The 17,990-nt window shown below is 40.8% G+C and overlaps 1 protein-coding gene across 6 annotated transcripts in view; it reads left to right on the top strand.

The window, feature by feature from the left end:
* The window catches only part of LOC122550120 (actin-related protein 3B), a 182,743-nt gene that overhangs the window by 30,147 nt on the left and 134,606 nt on the right, over positions 1-17,990 (top strand). For 2 of the 6 annotated variants that reach the window (XM_087987571.1, XM_087987572.1), the window contains exon 1: positions 15,698-16,168. The exons of the other annotated variants lie outside the window; for them this stretch is intronic. The gene's annotated coding sequence lies outside the window, so the exon portion shown is untranslated. Of the gene's footprint in view, positions 1-15,697; positions 16,169-17,990 lie in introns of those variants that run through there. 6 annotated transcript variants of the gene reach the window in all.

Genomic DNA, 17,990 nt, shown 5'->3' with positions numbered 1-17,990 from the left:
CAGTACAGCTACAATACTGGCATAAACCTGACCATGTGAAAAATTGCCCAGTTCTGTCCTGTACTCAAAAGCAGGACACACTTATTCTGATCAATTGTTGCCCCATCAGTCTACTCTCAGTAATTATTAGTGAAGTGATAGATGTTGTCAACACTGCTATGAAGGAGCACCTGTTTAGCAATAACCTGCTCAGTGATGCCCTGTTGGGTTGTCAGCAAGGCTGGTTGGCTCTTGACCTCATTTCAGCCTTGGTTCAAATGTGGACAAAAGAGCTTAATTCCAGAGGTGAGGTGAGCGTGACAGCCCTTAACATCAAGGCTGCATTTGACCATGTGTGGCATCAAGGATCCCTAGCAAAATGGAATCAATGAGTATCAGGGGGCAAACTCTTCACTGGTTGGAATCATACCTGACACATAGGAAGATGATCGTTGTTGTAAGTGGTCAGTCATCTCAGCTCCAGGGCATCTGTGCAGAAGTTCCTCAGGGTAGTGTCCTAGACCCAGCCATCTTCAGCTGATTCATCACTGGCCTTCCCTCCATTATAAAGTCAAATGTGGACATTTAGGCTGATGATTGCACAATGTTCAACAGCATTCAAGCCTCCTCAGATACTCCCAAGTTCAAATAACAAGATCTAGACAAAATCCAGGCTTGGGCTGATAAGTGGCAAGTAACATTTTTACCACACAAATGCCAGGAAATGACCACCTCCAAAAGAGACAATCTATCCATTACATCTTGACATTCAATGACTATATCTAAGTCCTTCACTCTAAACATACTTGAGGTCACCTTTGAGCAGAACTGAACTAGACTTACCATATAAATACTGTGGCTTCAAGAGAAGATCAGAGGCAAGGAATATTGGAGTGAGCAACTCACCCCCTAATTCTTCAAAGCCTGTCCACCATCTACAAGGCATAAGTCAAGAGTGTGATAGAATACTTCCCACTTGCTTGTTTGAGTGCAGTTAGAACAATACTCCAGAAGCTTGACACCATCCAGGACACTGGATTAGCACCATATCCTTAAACGTTTGTCACTCCTCCATCAATGTTCAGTAGCAACTGTACTATCTCCAAGATGCAAGATAAAAACTTCCCAAAAGTCCTTAGGCAGCACCTTCTAAACCCATGGCCATTGCCATTCATAAAGACAAGGGTGGTTGATACAGGGGAACTCCACTACTTGCAAGTTCCTCTCCTAGCCATTCACCACTCTGACTTGCAAATATATCACAATTCCTTCACTGCAGTGTCAAAATCTCAAAATTCCTTCCCTAAGGGAAATGTAGCTCAACCTACAGAACATAGATTGCAGTGGCTCAAAAAAGCTCACACCACCTTCTCAAAGCCAACTAAAGGTGGACAATAAATACTGGCCTAGCCCATGATGCCCCCATCCCACAAATGAATAAAAAAAGGAAGTCTTCAACACAATTTTTTTGTGTTGATAACCTTTTGACGTAAGCAGGATTATTATCTTGGCCAGTTTTCCCAACCTGTATTCAAAACAAAATTGCATAATGTGTTTCAAGAGTACCTGAATGTGGACTCAACATGTAATGTTGCTCATGTATGCATGTGATGTCATTTTTCATTGACATGCAAGGAATGAATCTTTGATACTCTCCACCAGAGAAAGATGCTTTATCATTGTGTATATTGAAGACTGGACGAGATAGAGTTTTGATCTCTGAGGAAATCAATGGATTAAGGAGTGGACAAGAATTTGGAGCTGAGGCAAAAGATCAGTTGTCATTGTAAGGAATGGTGGGGAAGGCTCAAGGAACCATATAGTCTATTCTTGCTCCTATATGTAGTCTCACAAAGAGAAGTCCAAAAGCCTGAACATTTCTTGGGAAAGGTGTACAAAATTGAAAATTAGGAAGTACACTAAGCACACCAGCAAATTGTGGGCAACATCTGACTCCTGACTAGTCACAGTTGATTCTCTAACTTAGAGAAGCCTGACCCTGATTGTTCGGGAGGGAGGGGAGGGGGTGGAGTATGGAAATATGAAAGACTGAATTAGGCAGAGTGCACAGAAGTTGCAATGGGTTACTTTAGATGGTGATTTTTATATGACTCTATAAATGAACAAAATGAATAACCCCTTCAATCAGTAAATAGTTTAACACTCTAATGTATTTAATTAGGTGTTCTTAGTTTTTGTCTAATTATAATTTCAATAAAGATTTCCTCAAATTACATTATGATTCCCTACAGCATAAGATCAGGCCCTTCAACCATCCAAGACTATGCTGACACATGATGCCTTTTTAAACTAAAAATATTTTGGCAATGGCAAGGCTTAAGAGGTGTCTTGATAGATATATGAATAGTTTGTATCCCTCTATTCCCTACCTGATCATATATCTATCAAGATACCTCTTAAATGTTGCCATTGTATTCGTCTCCACCACCTCCTCTGGCAGTGCATTCCAGACACTTACTGCTTGCCTCTTACATCCTTTCAACTTGCCCATTTTACCTTTAACCGATGTAACATAGAACATAGAACGTTACAGCGCAGTACAGTCCTTCGGCCCTTGATGTTGCGCCGACCTGTCATATCAATCTGAAGCCAATCTAACCTACACTATTCCATGTACACCCATATGCTTGTCCAATCACAACTTAAATGTACTTAAAGTTGGCGAATCTACTACCATTGCAGGCAAGCATTCCATACCTTTACTACTCTCTGAGTAAAGAAACTACCTCTGACATCTGTCCTATATTTATCCCCTCTCAATTTAAAGCTATGCCCCCTCATGCTTGCCGTCACCATACTTGGAAAAAGGCTCTCCCTGTTCACTCTATCTAACCCTCTGATTATCTTATATATCTCTATTAAGTCACCTCTCAACCTTCTTCTCTCCAATGAAACAGCCTCAAGTACCTCAGCCTTTCCTCGTAAGACCTTCCCTCCATACCAGGCAACATTCTAGTAAATCTCCTCTGCACCCTTTCCAAAGCTTCCACATCCTTCTTATAATGCGGTGACCAGAACTGTACACAATACTCCAAGTGCGGCCACACCAGAGTTTTGTATAGCTGTAGCATAACCTTGTAATTCTGGAACGTGATCCCACTATTAATAAAAGCTAAAACACCGTATGCCTTCTTAACAACCCTGTCAACCTGGGTGGCAACTTTCAAGGATCTGTGTACTTGGACACCGAGATCTCTCTGCTCATCTACACTACCAAGAATCTTACCATTAGCCCGGTACTTTGCATTCCGGTTACTCCGACCAAAGTGAATCACCTCACACTTGTCCACATTAAACTCCATTTGCCACCTCTCACTCCAGCTCTGCAGCTTATCTATATCTCTCTGTAACCTACAACATCTTTCATCACTATCCACAACTCCACCGACCTTAGTGTCGTCTGCAAATTTACTAACCCACCCTTCTACGTTCTCATCCAGGTTGTTTATAAAAATGACGAACAGCAGTGGACCCAGTTAACCTAGTTAACCTAGTGGTTAACATTTCTACCCTGGGAAAAAAGACTTGGACTACCCATTCTATCCATGCCTCTCATAATTTTGTAAACCTCTTTCAGGTTGCCCCTCATTCTGCGACATTCAAGTGTAAACAAACCAAGTTTTTTCAATCTCTCCTCATAGCTAATACCTTCCAAACCAGGCAACATCTTGGTAAACCGTTTCCATATCCTCTCTAAAACATCCACATCCTGCTGATACCATGGCAACCAAAACTGTACACAATATTTCAAATATGATTGAACTAAAGCTCTATACATGGCACCATGACATGCCAACGTTTATACTCTGTGCCCTGAAAAATGAAGGCAAGATTGCCATATGCTTTCTTGACCACCTAAACCACTTGTGTTGCCACGTTCAGGGAACTGTGGACCTGTATGCCTAGAACTGTGTGTATATTGATACGACTAAGAGTTCTACTATTTACTGTATACAGTACTTCTGTCTTGCATTAGATCTCCCAAAATGCATCACCTCACATCTGTCTGGATTAAACTTCATCTGCCATTTTTCTGCCTAAGTCTCTGACCTATCTGCAGGCTGTATATTCTGCTGTATCCTCTGGCATTCCTCCTCACTATCTGCAGCTCCCCAATCTTTGTGTCATCCCCAAACTTGCTAATCAGGCCACCTACATTCTCTTCTAAATCATTTATATATATTACAAACAACTAGGGTTCCAGCTCTGATCCCTGTGGAACACCACTGTTCATAGATCTCCAGTCTGAAAATTTTCCTTCTGGCATTGCTCTGTCTTGTATGACCAAGCCAGTTCTGTATCGATTTTACCAGCACACCACAGATTCCATGTGACGTCATTAGTGCTGGGACCGCAGCATTTTACAATATATATTAATGATATAGAAGATGGTATTAATAGTAACATTAGCAAATTTGCTGATGATACAAAGCTGGGTGACAGGGTGAAATGTGAGGAGGATGTTAGGACATTACAGGGTGACCTGGACAGGTTAGGTGAGTGGACAGATGCATAGCAGATGCAGTTTAATGTGGATAAATATATGGTTATCCACTTTGGTGGCAAGAACAGGAAGGCAGATTACTACCTAAATGGAGTCAAGTTAGATAAAGGGGCAGTACAAAGAGATCTGGGTGTTCTTGTACACCAGTCAATGAAGGCAAGCATGCAGGTACAGTGAAGAAAGCTAATAGCATGCTGGCCTTCATAACAAGAGGGATTGAGTATAGAAGCAAAGAGGTTCTTCTGCAGCTGTACAGGGCCCTGGTAAGACTGCACCTGGAATATTGTGTGCAGTTCTGGTCTCCAAATTTGAGGAAAGACATTCTGGCTATTGAGGGAGTGCAGCGTAGGTTCATGAGGTAAATTCCTGGAATGGCGGGACTATCTTATGTTGAAAGATTGGAGCGACTGGGCTTGTATACCCTTGAGTTTAGAAGACTGAGAGGGGATCTGATTGAGGCGTATAAGATTATTAAAGGATTGGACACTCTGGAGGCAGGAAACATGTTTCCGCTGATGGGTGGGTCCCGAACCAGAGGACACAGCTTAAAGATAAGGGGTAGGTCATTTAGATGAGGAGAAACTTCTTCACCCAGAGAGTGGTGGGTGTGTGGAATGCTCTGCTCCAGAAGGCAGTGGAGGCCCAGTCTCTGGATTTGTTTAAGAAAGAGTTGGATAGATGTCTCAAGGATAGTGGAATCAAGGGTTATGGAGATAAGGCAGGAACAGGATACTGATTGAGGATGATCAGCCATGATCATAATGAATGGTGGTGCAGGCTCGAAAGGCAGAATGGCCTACTCCTGCACCTATTGTCTATTATCTTTTGTATCAGCCTGAATGATACAGCAGAAGGACCTTGTCAAAGGCCTTGCTTAAGTCCATATAAACAACATCTACCATCTTGTCCTCATTAATCATTTTGCCACTTTCTGAAAAAATGCAATCAAGTTTGTGAGACACAGCCTTCCCCACACAATGCCATACTGCTTATTGCTAATATGTTTCCATATCTTTACAAATGGGAGTAGGTTCTATCCTTAAGAATCTTCTCCAATAATTTCCCTACCATTGACGGAAGGCTCACAGCTCTATAATTTCCTAGATTATCCTTGTTGCACTTCTTAAACAAAGGAACAATGTTGGCCAGACTTCAGTTCTGCGGGACCTCTCCTGTGGCTAAAGAAGATACAAGGGTTTCGTACAAGGCCCCAGCAATTGCCTCACCTGCCTCTCTCAGCATTTTGGAATAAATCCCAACAGGTCCCGGGGAGTTGTCTATCTTAATGCTTTTCAAAACACCAAACACCTTATTTTTATATTGATATGCCCTAGAATGTCAACATAGCACTCTCTAGACTCACCACCTACCATGTCCTCCTTTGTGAGTACTGATGCAAAGTATTCATTAAGGACCTCTCCCACTTTCTCTGGCTCCACATGTAAATTCCCTCCTGTGTCCTTGAATAGATCTGTCCTTTCCCAAACCAACCCCTGCTCGTAACATAAATATAAAATGCCTTGTGATGATCCTTAATCCTATTTGCCAAAGACATTTAATGGCCCCTATTTGCCCTCCTTGTTTGAGTGAAGACTTGTGAAACTGCTTTCTGCAGATTGCCATGTATTTTCAATAAAGATCAAAGTAAAAGCTTCAACGTTTTTTGTAGGAATTTTACTACAACTGCTTTTCAGAATTGTGCCTTTATGTGCTCCTTATCTACTGACTATAGAACAGAAACTACATATTACAGAAAATTTACAGCACAGAATCAGGCCACTAGGGTCAAATCTGAATTGGTATTTAATCTCTATGAGCTACCTCAAATCTGTCAAATACCCTTCTACTTTTTCCCTTCTACACTTTCCTTGCTTTGCTATTAATCTAAGATCCATATTGTCAATCACACCCTGACAAAGGAAATAAATCCTTTATTTAACTATCCTACCGAGTTTTGAAAACCAGCAGACAAAACACGCCCAGAAACCCCAGCCACTCTCCCGTACATCAAAGACATCTTGGAAATGACTGCCAGACTACTCAGACCCCTTGGCATCATGGTAGCCCACAAACCCACCAACACACTAAAACAGCAGCTAATGAACTTGAAAGACCCTGTACAGACAACAAGCAAAACTAATGTTATTTACAAAATACCGTGCAAGGACTGTAACAAACATTACATTGGACAAACAGGCAGAAAACTAGCCACCAGAATACATGAACATCAACTAGCCACAAAATGACATGACCCACTCTCATTAGTATCCTTACATATCTTTGAAGAAGGGCACCACTTTGATTGGGACAACACATCCATTCTAGGAAAAGCCAAACAGAGACACACACGAGAATTCCTAGAAGCATGGCACCTAACCGGATCTCTATCAACAAACACATCGAGTTAGACCCCATCTACCACCTCCTGAGAAAAAGAACAGGAAATGACATTGCCACTGGAAATGATGTCACCCCAGGAAATGGCATCACAAACCTAAAGAAACCCAAACAGATAAATAGAAAGCAGGAATTATCAATAGTGCTTCACCCAGAGGCCCACTGAAGATGTTACCTAGTAGGGTAACAAAACATCTGGAAATGAACTTACCAGCTCAGCGAGTAAACCTACATTTATTAACTTTCCTATATTTCTGATCCTGAGTTTTAGTGATCCTATCTCCTATGTCTACCCTATCAGATAGCCTTGCAATTTTAAATATCACTATTTAAGCCCTAGCTTGTCTTTTTCAGTAGTTGTTCCTTTAGACACCTGGCTTCAGGCTTAAATCTTGTAGTGAAACTAGAAACTTTTTGCAACGTTGAGAACAAAATTATTCAGACTCTGAAACCGTTCTTATTGTTTGAAGGATAGCTAATTTAACCTACCATTTAAAAAGGGAGGTAGAGAGAAAACAGCAAATTGAAGACCAGTGAGTCTGCCATCAATTGTGGGGAAGATGCTACAGTCCATTATCAAGGACTTTGAGTGCCACAACGATTGGTGCTGGGTCCTCTACTTTTTGTCATTTACATAAATGATTTGGATGCGAGCATAAGAGGTACAGTTAGTAAGTTTGCAGATGACACCAAAGTTGGAGGTGTGATGGACAGCGAAGAGGGTTACCTCAGATTACAACAGGATCTTGATCAGATGGGCCAATGGGCTGAGAAGTGGCAGATGGAGTTTAATTCAGATAAATGTGAGGTGCTGCATTTTGGGAAAGCAAATCTTAGCAGGACTTATACACTTAATGGTAAGGTCCTAGGGAGTGTTGCTGAACAAAGAGACCTTGGAGTACAGGTTCATAGCTCCTTGAAAGTGGAGTTGCAGGTAGATAGGATAGTGAAGAAGGCATTTGGTATGCTTTCCTTTATTGGTCAGAGTATTGAGTACAGTAGTTGGGAGGTCATGTTGCGGCTGTACAGGACATTGGTTAGGCCACTGTTGGAATATTGCATGCAATTCTGGTCTCCTTCCTATCAGAAAGATGTTGTGAAACTTGAAAGGGTTCAGAAAAGGTTTAGAAGGATGTTGCCAGGGTTGGAGGATTTGAGCTATAGGGAGAGGCTGAACAGACTGGGGCTGTTTTCCCTGGAGCATCGGAGGCTGAGGGGTGACCTTATAGAGGTTTACAAAATGATGAGGGGCATGGATAGGATAAATAGATAAAGTCTTTTCCCTGGGGTCGGGGAGTCCAGAACTAGAAGGCATAGGTTTAGGGTGAGAGGGGAAAGATATAAAAGAGACCTAAGGGGCAACGTTTTCACACAGAGGGTGGTACGTGTATAGAATGAGCTGCCAGAGGATGTGGTGGAGGCTGGTACAATTGCAACATTTAAGAGGCATTTGGATGGGTATATGAATAGGAAGAGTTTGGAGGGATATGGGCTGGGTGCTGGCAGGTGGGACTAGATTGGGTTGGGATATCTGGTCAGCATGGACAGGTTGGACTGAAGGGTCTGTTTCCATGCTGTACATCTCTATGACTCTATAACATTTAGAAAACAGTAATACATGGATTTCCAAAAGGGAAATCATGCTTGACAAATCTACTAGAATTCTTTGAGGATGTAATTACTCGAGTTGATTGGGGGAACCAATGGTTTATGTAGCTTATTTGGATTTTCAGAAATCTTTTGACAATGTCCCAAATAAGATATTTTACAACCTGGCTAATGAAGGCAAACATCATGTATGCCTTCTTCATCACTCTATCTACCTTTGTTGACATTCTCAGTCAACTATGGACATGTACACCAGGGTCCATTTGTTCCTCAACAATCCCTAGGGAGCTACCATTCATTGTATAAATCATTCCCTTATTATACTTTGCAAAATGGATCATCCATCACATATCTGGAGCAAATTCCATCTACCATTGATCTGCCCAATTTACCAGCTGACCTATATCAGATTATGGCCTGAGACCAACCTCCTCACCATCAACAACACCATTAATTTTCGTGTCATCTGCAAATTTACTAATTAGACAGTCTGCTTTCACATCCAAGTCATTAGTGTACATAACATTCAGCAAGGATCTCAGCCCTAATCCCTGTGGTACACCGTTGGCTAGTCTTCCAATCACAAAAACAACCCTCTATCATTATCCTTTGCCTCCTATTTATAAGCCAACTATGTGTCTAGTTTGCCAAATTGCCTTGGATTCCATAGACTTTTACCTTTTGGACCAGCTTTCCATTTCAGATCCTATCAAAGGCCTTACTAAAGTCCATGTTAACCACATTAACTGCAGTACTCTCATCAATATATGCAGTTACCTTTCCAAAATCCTGAATTAAATTAGTCAGACAGGATCGCCCTCCAACAATTCTGTGCTGACTATCCCTGATCAATCCCTGTCTTTTCAAGTGGTTATTAGTGCTATCCTTCAGAATGTTTTCCAAAAATCTCCTTACCATTGATGTCAGACTATAATTACCTGGACTATCCCAATTGCCCATCTTGAACAAAGGAACCACATTAGCTATCCTCCAGTTATCTGGCACTTCACCTGTGGCCAGCCAAGTAATAAGTATCTTCTCCAGGGCCCCATAATATCCTCCCTTGCCTCTTACAGCAGCCTGGGATACATGTCATCAGGTGCTTTGGTTTTATGTACCTTTATGCCTGTTTAAACTTCTATTACCTCCTCTTTATTAATTTTAACATGCTTTTGAATCTCACCATCTCAACTGAGATCAGTTGCAATGTCTTTTTTCTTTGTGAGTACTGATGAGAAGTATTAATTTAAGACCTCACCCATGTCCTTTGGCTCCATGCATGGATTGCACTTTGGTCTCTAATAGGTCCACTCTTTCTCGAGAAATCCTTTTGCTCTGAGTGTACTTATAAAATGCCTTGGAGCTTTCCTTAATTATTTCGCACTCCATGGCCCCTCTCTGTCCTCCTAATTTCCTTATTAAGCATCCCCTTACATACACTATATCCATGAATGGCCTCCACTGTTTTAATGCTCTGTACTTAACATACACTTTCTGCTTTTTCTTTATCAAATGCTTGATGTCCCTCAACTTCCAGGGATTTCCTGCCTTTACCCTTCACTCTTAGAGAAACATCCTCATTCTGAACTGTCATTATACTACTTCTAAAATACTTCCCCTACCAAATGTTGACTTGCCTGAAGGTAGCTGCAAGGGAGAAAGTGAGGACTGCAGATGCTGGAGATCAGAGTCGAGAGTGTGGTGCTAGAAAAGCACAGCAGGTCAGGCAGCATCTGAGGAACAGGAGAATCGGCATTTCAGGCAAGAGTCCTTCATTAGGAAAGTAGCTGCACCCAATCTATGATTACCAGATCATGTCTAATAATATTGAAATTGGCCTGCTCCCAATTTAGGTCCACTTCTGCTCTATCCTTAACCGTTTTCATAATGACTTTAAAATTTACAGAGGGATACTCACTATCACAAAAATGCTCATGCACTGACACTTCAACCACTTGACTGGCTTTATTCCCTAGAATTAGGTCAAGTAATGTCCCATATCTCGTAGAACTGTCTACATACTGGCATAAAGAGTTCTCTTGGAGGCACTTTCAAAATTCCACTCCATCTAATCATTTCACACAAAGGTGATCCCAGTTAAATTGAAAACCCCTCCAAGCACAATCCTATTCCTGTCACATATATCTACTCATATACACATGTTTGTTCATATATCAGCTTCATTTTTCCACTGATCATTAAAGTTCACCTGAACATTGGTGGGAAATTATATGTTGACACTTTAGATTTATATCAAGTGAATTAACTGAGGGCCATTCTTCTCAAAAGTAATCAAATTACAGTGTTCTGTCTGAAATAACTTTTAGTTTTGAATTTTGTCAATTCCAGTTAGTTTCCTGGAAAGTTTCAGTAAGTTTTTTCATGTAATTTTATGGTACTCACCTCGATGCATGTACCAAACCTAAGACCATAAGACGTAGGAGCAGAAATTAGGCCATTCAGCCCATCGGGTCTGCTCTGCCATTGAATCATGGCTGATAAGTTTCTCAACCCTATTTTCCCACCTTCTCCCCATAACCCTTGATCTGCTTGACAATCCAGAATCTATCTATCTCTGTCTTAAATATACTCAATGACCTGATTCACCACTCCCTGGCTGAAGAAGTTTCTCCCTATCTCTGTTCTAAAAGGTGTTTCTTTTACTCTAATGCTGTGCCCTTGCATCCTAGTCTCTCCTACCAATGGAAACATCTTCCCAAAATCCACTCTGTCCAGGCCATTCAGTATTTTGTAAGTTTTAATTAGGTCCCCCCTTATCTTTCTAAACTCCAAGAATAGGAGAAAGTGAGGGCTGCAGCTGCTGGAGATCAGAGTCAAAATGTGTGACGCTGGAAAAGCACAGCCGGTCAGGCAGCATCCGAGGAGCAGGAGAGTCAACTTTTCAGGCATAAGCCCTTCATCAGGAAGGCTTATGTCCGAAACATCTGTGCTTTGCCAGTGCCACACGTTTTGATTCCATCAAGTATAGACCCAGAGCCCTCAAACAGTCCTGATACGTTAAGCTTTTCATTCCTGGGATATTCTTGTGAACCTCCTCTAAACAAGCTCCAGGGCCAGTACATCCTTTCTGAGATATGGGACCCAAAACTGTGCACAATGCTCCAAATGTCGTCTGATAAGAGCCTTATTGAGCCTCAGAAGTACATCTCTGCTTTTATATTCAAGTCCTCTCAAATAAATGTCAATATTGTATTTGTCTTCCTAGCTACAGACTCAACCTGCAAGTTTATCTTGAGAGAATCTTGGAGGAGAACTTCCAAGTCTCTTTGCAATTCAGACTTCTGAATTTTCTCCCCATTTAGAAAATAGTCCATACTTCTATTCTTCTTACCAAACTGCATAACCTCACACTTTCCCACATTGTATTCCATCTGCTACTTTTTTGCCCACTGTCCTAACCTGTCCAAATCCTTCTGCAACCTCTCCTCTACCCTCAATACTACCTATCCCTCTGCCTATCTTTGTATTGCCTGCAAACTTAGCCAAAATGCCCTCAGTTCCTTCATCTGAACCATTAATGTATAAAGTGAAAAGTTGTCACAAAACTGACCCTTGTGGAACACCACTTGTCACTGGCTGCCATCCTAAAGACTTCCCTTTTATGTCCACTCTCTGCTTTCTGCCAGACAGCTAATCTTCTATTCATGCTAGCACCTTGCCTCTAACACCATAGGCCCTTATCTTGCTCAGCAACCTCGTTTGTGGCACCTGGTCAAAAGCCTTCTTAAAATCCAGGTAGATAACATCCATTGACTCTCCTTGGTCTAATCTGCTCATTACTTTCCCAAAGAATCAGTAGATTTGTCAGGCATGACCTCCCCTTCATGAAACCATGCTGACTTTGGCCTATTTTACCATACACTTCTAAGTATTCAGAAATCTCATCCTTCACAATGGACTCTAAGATCTTACTCACTACCAAGATTAGGCTAATCGGCCTGTAAGTCTTTGCCTTACTCCCTTTTTAAACAGGTGTGTCATGTTAGCGATTTTCCAGTCCTCTGAGACTGTCCCTGACTCTAATAATTTCTGAAAGATCACCACTAACACTTTGACTTTCTCTTCAGCTATCTCCTTTAGAACTCTGGGGTTAGTCCATCCATTAAGGTGATTTATCCACCTTCAGTTCATTCAGTTTTTCTAGTACTTTCTCCTTGGTGATGGTCACCATACTCAACTTTACCCCTGACTCTCTTTGGGATATTACTCATGTTTTCCACCGTGAAGACTGATGCAAAGTGATTATTCAGTTTCTCAGCAATTTCCTTGTTCCCCACTACAGTATAATTTTTCCGCAGTCCAATGTCTACTTTTGCCCTATATATCAATGTAAAGAAAGGATATTTCACAGTTTTGAGAGCTATGTCTGCATTGAAGCTGCTATTGTTTATTTGTGGCTGCTCACCACCATCTGAGGCCTGGACTGGGTAACTTTGAGGCATGCAGATTTTTTGTTGTGCGGTGACTGTCTGCCTGATCAATTTCAGACCTCAGCTTCCACTGGGGCAATGAGAGTGGTTTGCTGCTTCTGCTTTAGGGCCTTTCCTGAGGATTTCTCTTTTGCTGGTGACTGCTTTGAATTAAATTGATTTACATGTAAGTTTTACTGAACCAGATATCTGTTACTGATGCTGCTATTTAGTGAGATCATACGAGAGAGAGGCAGATCTGTTTTCATACTGATGAACAGCACAATTTATTAACTGTGTACATTATGTGTGTAACGACACGAGGTAAACTCTCCTGCTTAATTTAAAACAGCAACACAGAAAAGATTTATCCCGTGCAGTAATCTGTAAAATTTGGAGTGGCCAAGAACAATGTAAAATAAAAATTAACAACTTTATTTCTTAAAGTATAGCAGAGAATAATTAACTAACCATTATTTATAATTTCTTTCTTGAACCTATCTTCTACCTTTCCTTCTATAATACTAGTCCAATAAAACTCCCAAATAAGATTTACAAAACAACACTTCTTATCTCAAAACCAGGCAGCTTAGATTCTTGTCTTCAGATGTTTCTGTGTCTTCTTTTCTCCTTGTTAGGAATTTCTGCATTACAGTTTATTGATCAAAAAGGTACTTTTAAGAGAGAGCTATTTTCAAGCAGTCTGTTTACATGCTGAGCAGTTCTACTCTCAACTCTTCAATTTTCCACTGGTCTTATACCCCAGAGCATCGGATTATGTCGTTGGCTTTTAAGATTGTCAGTATACTCAATTCAGACTTGATTGGAAATTGGTATTTTTATCGGGGTATAATTTACACTGATTGGCTGGATTTGAATTTGTTTTTCTCTCCAGGCAACGAATTACTCAAGTTGTTCAACCCAGTGTTACGTTGTTGCCTTATTGAAAACACTTGGTGCTGTCCGGTAGTTCTGTTGTTAGTAACTCTCTTAAAGGTACACCCACAGCTTCATAACATGTGCTTAAATGGGAAGGAGAGAGTGTTCTTTGAAATTGTTATAGTTCTATGTGACAGTACAATTGGACAAGTCAGGTCCCAGAATGAAACAAAAGAAGAAATTGCTGGAAACACATCTGTGGAGAGAAATCAGAATTAATGTTTCGGGTCCAGTGACCCTTCTTCAGAATGAAATCTGGATTTATGGATCATTTCATTTTTAATTTATTACTGTGGTGGTGAATCGCTGACACATTTTCATATGAGGCTGAACAGTTCCTTGAACAACATTGTGGAAGTTAATTCCACAAAAGAGGAATGAAAAAATAACAAGTATCTAAATATTGAAGGCAGTTGGCACATTCTACAAAACACAGCAAAATAAAGTTTCAACTCATTTCCTGACATGATCCATTGCATCAACTGCAGACTGGAAATATTACACCCCATATTTTAACACTGAGAAGTTCTACTTCACTGACTTCTGACAGTTTTTTGACCTTGTATTGTGATGACAAGTCGATGCATCATTTCCAAACCTGCTGATATGGTCTTTTCACAAATCTGAGAGCTTAATTTTTTTTTTGTTCAAATAATGTGCAAATTTCTAACCAAACTTTTGGAAATTTGACAAATTAAACCTTCTGGTGAGGTAACTTATTCTCTGAACCATTGCTCGGAAAGAAATTAAACTCGCTTTTGCTCTAAGTGCTGGTGATTTTTAATTGAACTGAAAAACTGAAAAAGAAACTTACAATATAAATTTCTTTCTGTTAATATTACATGGGTGTGCAGTCACCTGCTCTCTAAGACATACTGGATTAAGTCACTACCCTGGAAGGAAGCTTTGACTTATTCTTAAAGAGAAAACTCTTCACTGAAGTAACCAAGGCCCATTTGTCAGTATTTTAAAATTCAAACTCAAAAATTATTCTATAAAAGTTTATACAGTTTTATTAAAGACCTTGCAGGCTGGAGCCTAGTTCAAATGTGTCCCATGTTTTACTGGTGATGTACCCCATTATGCTCACGAGTAGGACCCCTTACCATCTACTGAAAACAACAAAAGCTGGAGATTACAGTGGAGGGAGACCAAGCTAACGTTTTGAGTCTTAATGACTCATCGTCAGAGCTAAAGTCATCTAGCACTGCAGTCAACTTTAGGACCCTAGGAAATAGGCATTAAGTACAGGGCTTTTTAGCTGTATGCCCAATTAATACTTATGATGGGGCAAGTTTTAAATTCCTCCATTCCTTTTGCCCCATGATTTACTCTTGTTACTTGCATTGGCAGCAGCACGTTGTAGCATGTGAAGTTGCCCACCTCAGCTGAAGTTGACCAAATTAGTTGCAGGAGTATCATGGCTCCAAACTACTAATTTGTTATCTATACATTGTCAGGTATTTTCTTGATGTTGGCACTTTCCATGTTGCTGCAGGACCTTTATTGACATGAGCAAGCATTTTAATAAAAAAACTTGAAGAGACTATCTCAATGCAGTTTAAAATCTAGAATTAAGATTAATATAAAGCCGAAGAGGTGAGGGGTCGAAAAGTGTGGTGCTGAAAAAGCACAGCCAGTCAGACAGCATCCGAGGAGTGGGAGAGTCAATGTTTCGAGCATAAGCTCTTCATCAGGAATGCCTGAAATACCAACTGTCCTGCTCCTCGGATGCTGCCTGACCGGCTGTGCTTTTCCAGCACCACCACGCTCTTCGACACTGATCTCTAGTATTCGCAGTCCTGACCTTCTCTGAGAAGAGGTGAGGGGACAAGCATACAATACCAATCCCTTTTCAATGTGATTATTTAATTGTTGGGAACGGAATGAAGAGGTAATACATCATCTTCAACATGAACTTTTGAAAAAGTTGCAGTTATATCTTGGGATTGTGATCATAATTCATTGTCCCTTTTCACCTGCTTTTACATCCCTGCTGCCTTTGACCCTGTAGAGTACCTCAACTTTACTTATTGCAATTGGGCATTTTTATATTGCAGGACTACCCTCTCAAAACTTTGGGTTTGTCTTAAATCTGGATGCATGCACCTTTTTCGAAGACTACCAGTAGTCCGAGCAGTGCCCAGTGCCCCAAGTAGTTTTGCTGTGATTGGAAATGCGGTCCTTTTAGTTGGTTGGCAGATTTTGGAGGTGGGATCTCCTTTCAACTGGTGAAAGTCTCTGCCCAAAACTCTACAGATTGTCTCCAAGATCATGGGTCTCCAGACTGGTAAGTCCAAGCTTTTGCTGGAGATTGATTGTATAGACCCTGGAAAGGTGGGCCGGGGTCTGGATTTAGCAGGTCGATACTGGGGTGATGTGGAGGATGTGGCCTCCTGTGGACATAGGCTAACTTCAACACCTGCCACTGCTAGTTGGGGTGGCTAACAGTGGGTGGTGAGGCCACCCTATGACAACACTACAGTCAAGAAAACAGACCAAAACCTTTACTTCCTCAGAAGGCTAAGGAAATTCAGAATGTCCACAATGACTGACCGATTTTTATAGATGCACCATAGAAAGCATCCTATCCAAATGCATCACTGTGTGGTTTGGCAACTGCTTTTCCCAAGACTGCAAGAAATTACAGAGAGTTGTGAATGCAGCCCAGTTCATCATGAAAACCAGCCTTACTTGCATTAGCTCTGTCTCACTTCCCTCTGTCTTGGGAAAGTATAATCAAAGACCCCCCTCACAGCCTGGTTATATTCTTTTCCTTCCTTTTCCATCGGGAAGAAGATACAAAAGTCTGAAAACACATACCAACAGATTTAAGAACATTTCTTCCCTGCTGTTATTAAACTTATAAATTCTCAACTCTGATCTCCAGCATCTGCAGTCCTCACTTTCTCTCTTATAAACAGACCTCTCATGTATTAGAGTTGATCTTTCTCCGCACCTTCTCTGTTGCTGTAACATTATATTCTGCATTCTGTTCTGTTACCCTGCTGTATTTGTGTGAGGTATGATTTTTCTGGTTAGCACTCAAAACATACGTTTCACTATATCTCGGTACATGTAACAATAAAAATTCAAATCAAATCAAATTAGCTCCCTACGAACTTCAGTTCATCTCTGGGTATAAGAAACTTGCACAGGGGAGTATGTACTGAAAATAACAAATGCTGGAGATCGCAGCGGCTCAGATAGCATCTTTGGAGAGAGAGCAAGCTAATGTTTCAAGTCCAGATGATTCTTCATCAAATCTAGACTCAAAACATTAGCTTGCTTTCTCTTCATGGATGTTGTCTGCCCTACTGTGATCTCTGGCATATGTTGCTTTCTGTACAGATTCCAGTACCTGCAGTAATTTGATCCTACAGGTGATTATGTGGCACGTATGATATTACTGCCATGGCATGCAATTTCAACACCTGCCGACCTACTTCTGTCAGGATCGGTAAACTTTTTGCTTCAGTTTACAATAGTTACATGTAATGGCCACAAGAATATTTTGTGATCCCAACTATAAATTAACACTGCACAAGTCAGAATAAAACATAGGCTTGTTGGATTCTAATTTTTTTTTAACTGTGGAGATGCTGCCAGTGTACTTCTAACACGAAAGGAATAAAATGAAATATATCACACTAGTTGAATCAAAATATTGGAAAGATGTCATTACATACGTCAGAAAAGTATTCAAATTCACACTATTCCTTTTATCCGAGCAATAACATTACATGCATCTAAACCTCAATGAATACTGCACTACTCAGGCTTCTTGCTCAAATTCGCATTAGTACAGCTGCCACATGTTTACTTTCAGTGAATTTCTGTGCAGTTCTTACATGCTTTTTGGCTTTGGGTAATCCCTTTCTCTGAGACACCTAAAACAAACTGCTAAAAATAAACTCACATTAACTTTAACTTCAAAACAGTTACATGAGTTAATTGAATCTCATGTCCAGCAGTCCTTCATATTGTGGCATAGACCATGCTGACTAATGGGCCTTCTGGACTATTTGACCTTTTTGTATGTCATTGGTTTGCTGTTGCCAAGCAATAGCACAGTTCAATGACTTGGCCTCCACAGCCTACTGTGCTGGAGA

The sequence above is a fragment of the Chiloscyllium plagiosum genome, unplaced genomic scaffold, assembly GCF_037043375.1.
Source record: "Chiloscyllium plagiosum isolate Xiang-an unplaced genomic scaffold, Cpla_swu_hap1 HiC_scaffold_5, whole genome shotgun sequence".
Classification (NCBI taxonomy): domain Eukaryota; kingdom Metazoa; phylum Chordata; class Chondrichthyes; order Orectolobiformes; family Hemiscylliidae; genus Chiloscyllium; species Chiloscyllium plagiosum.
This window is presented reverse-complemented; position numbering and strand designations above follow the sequence as displayed.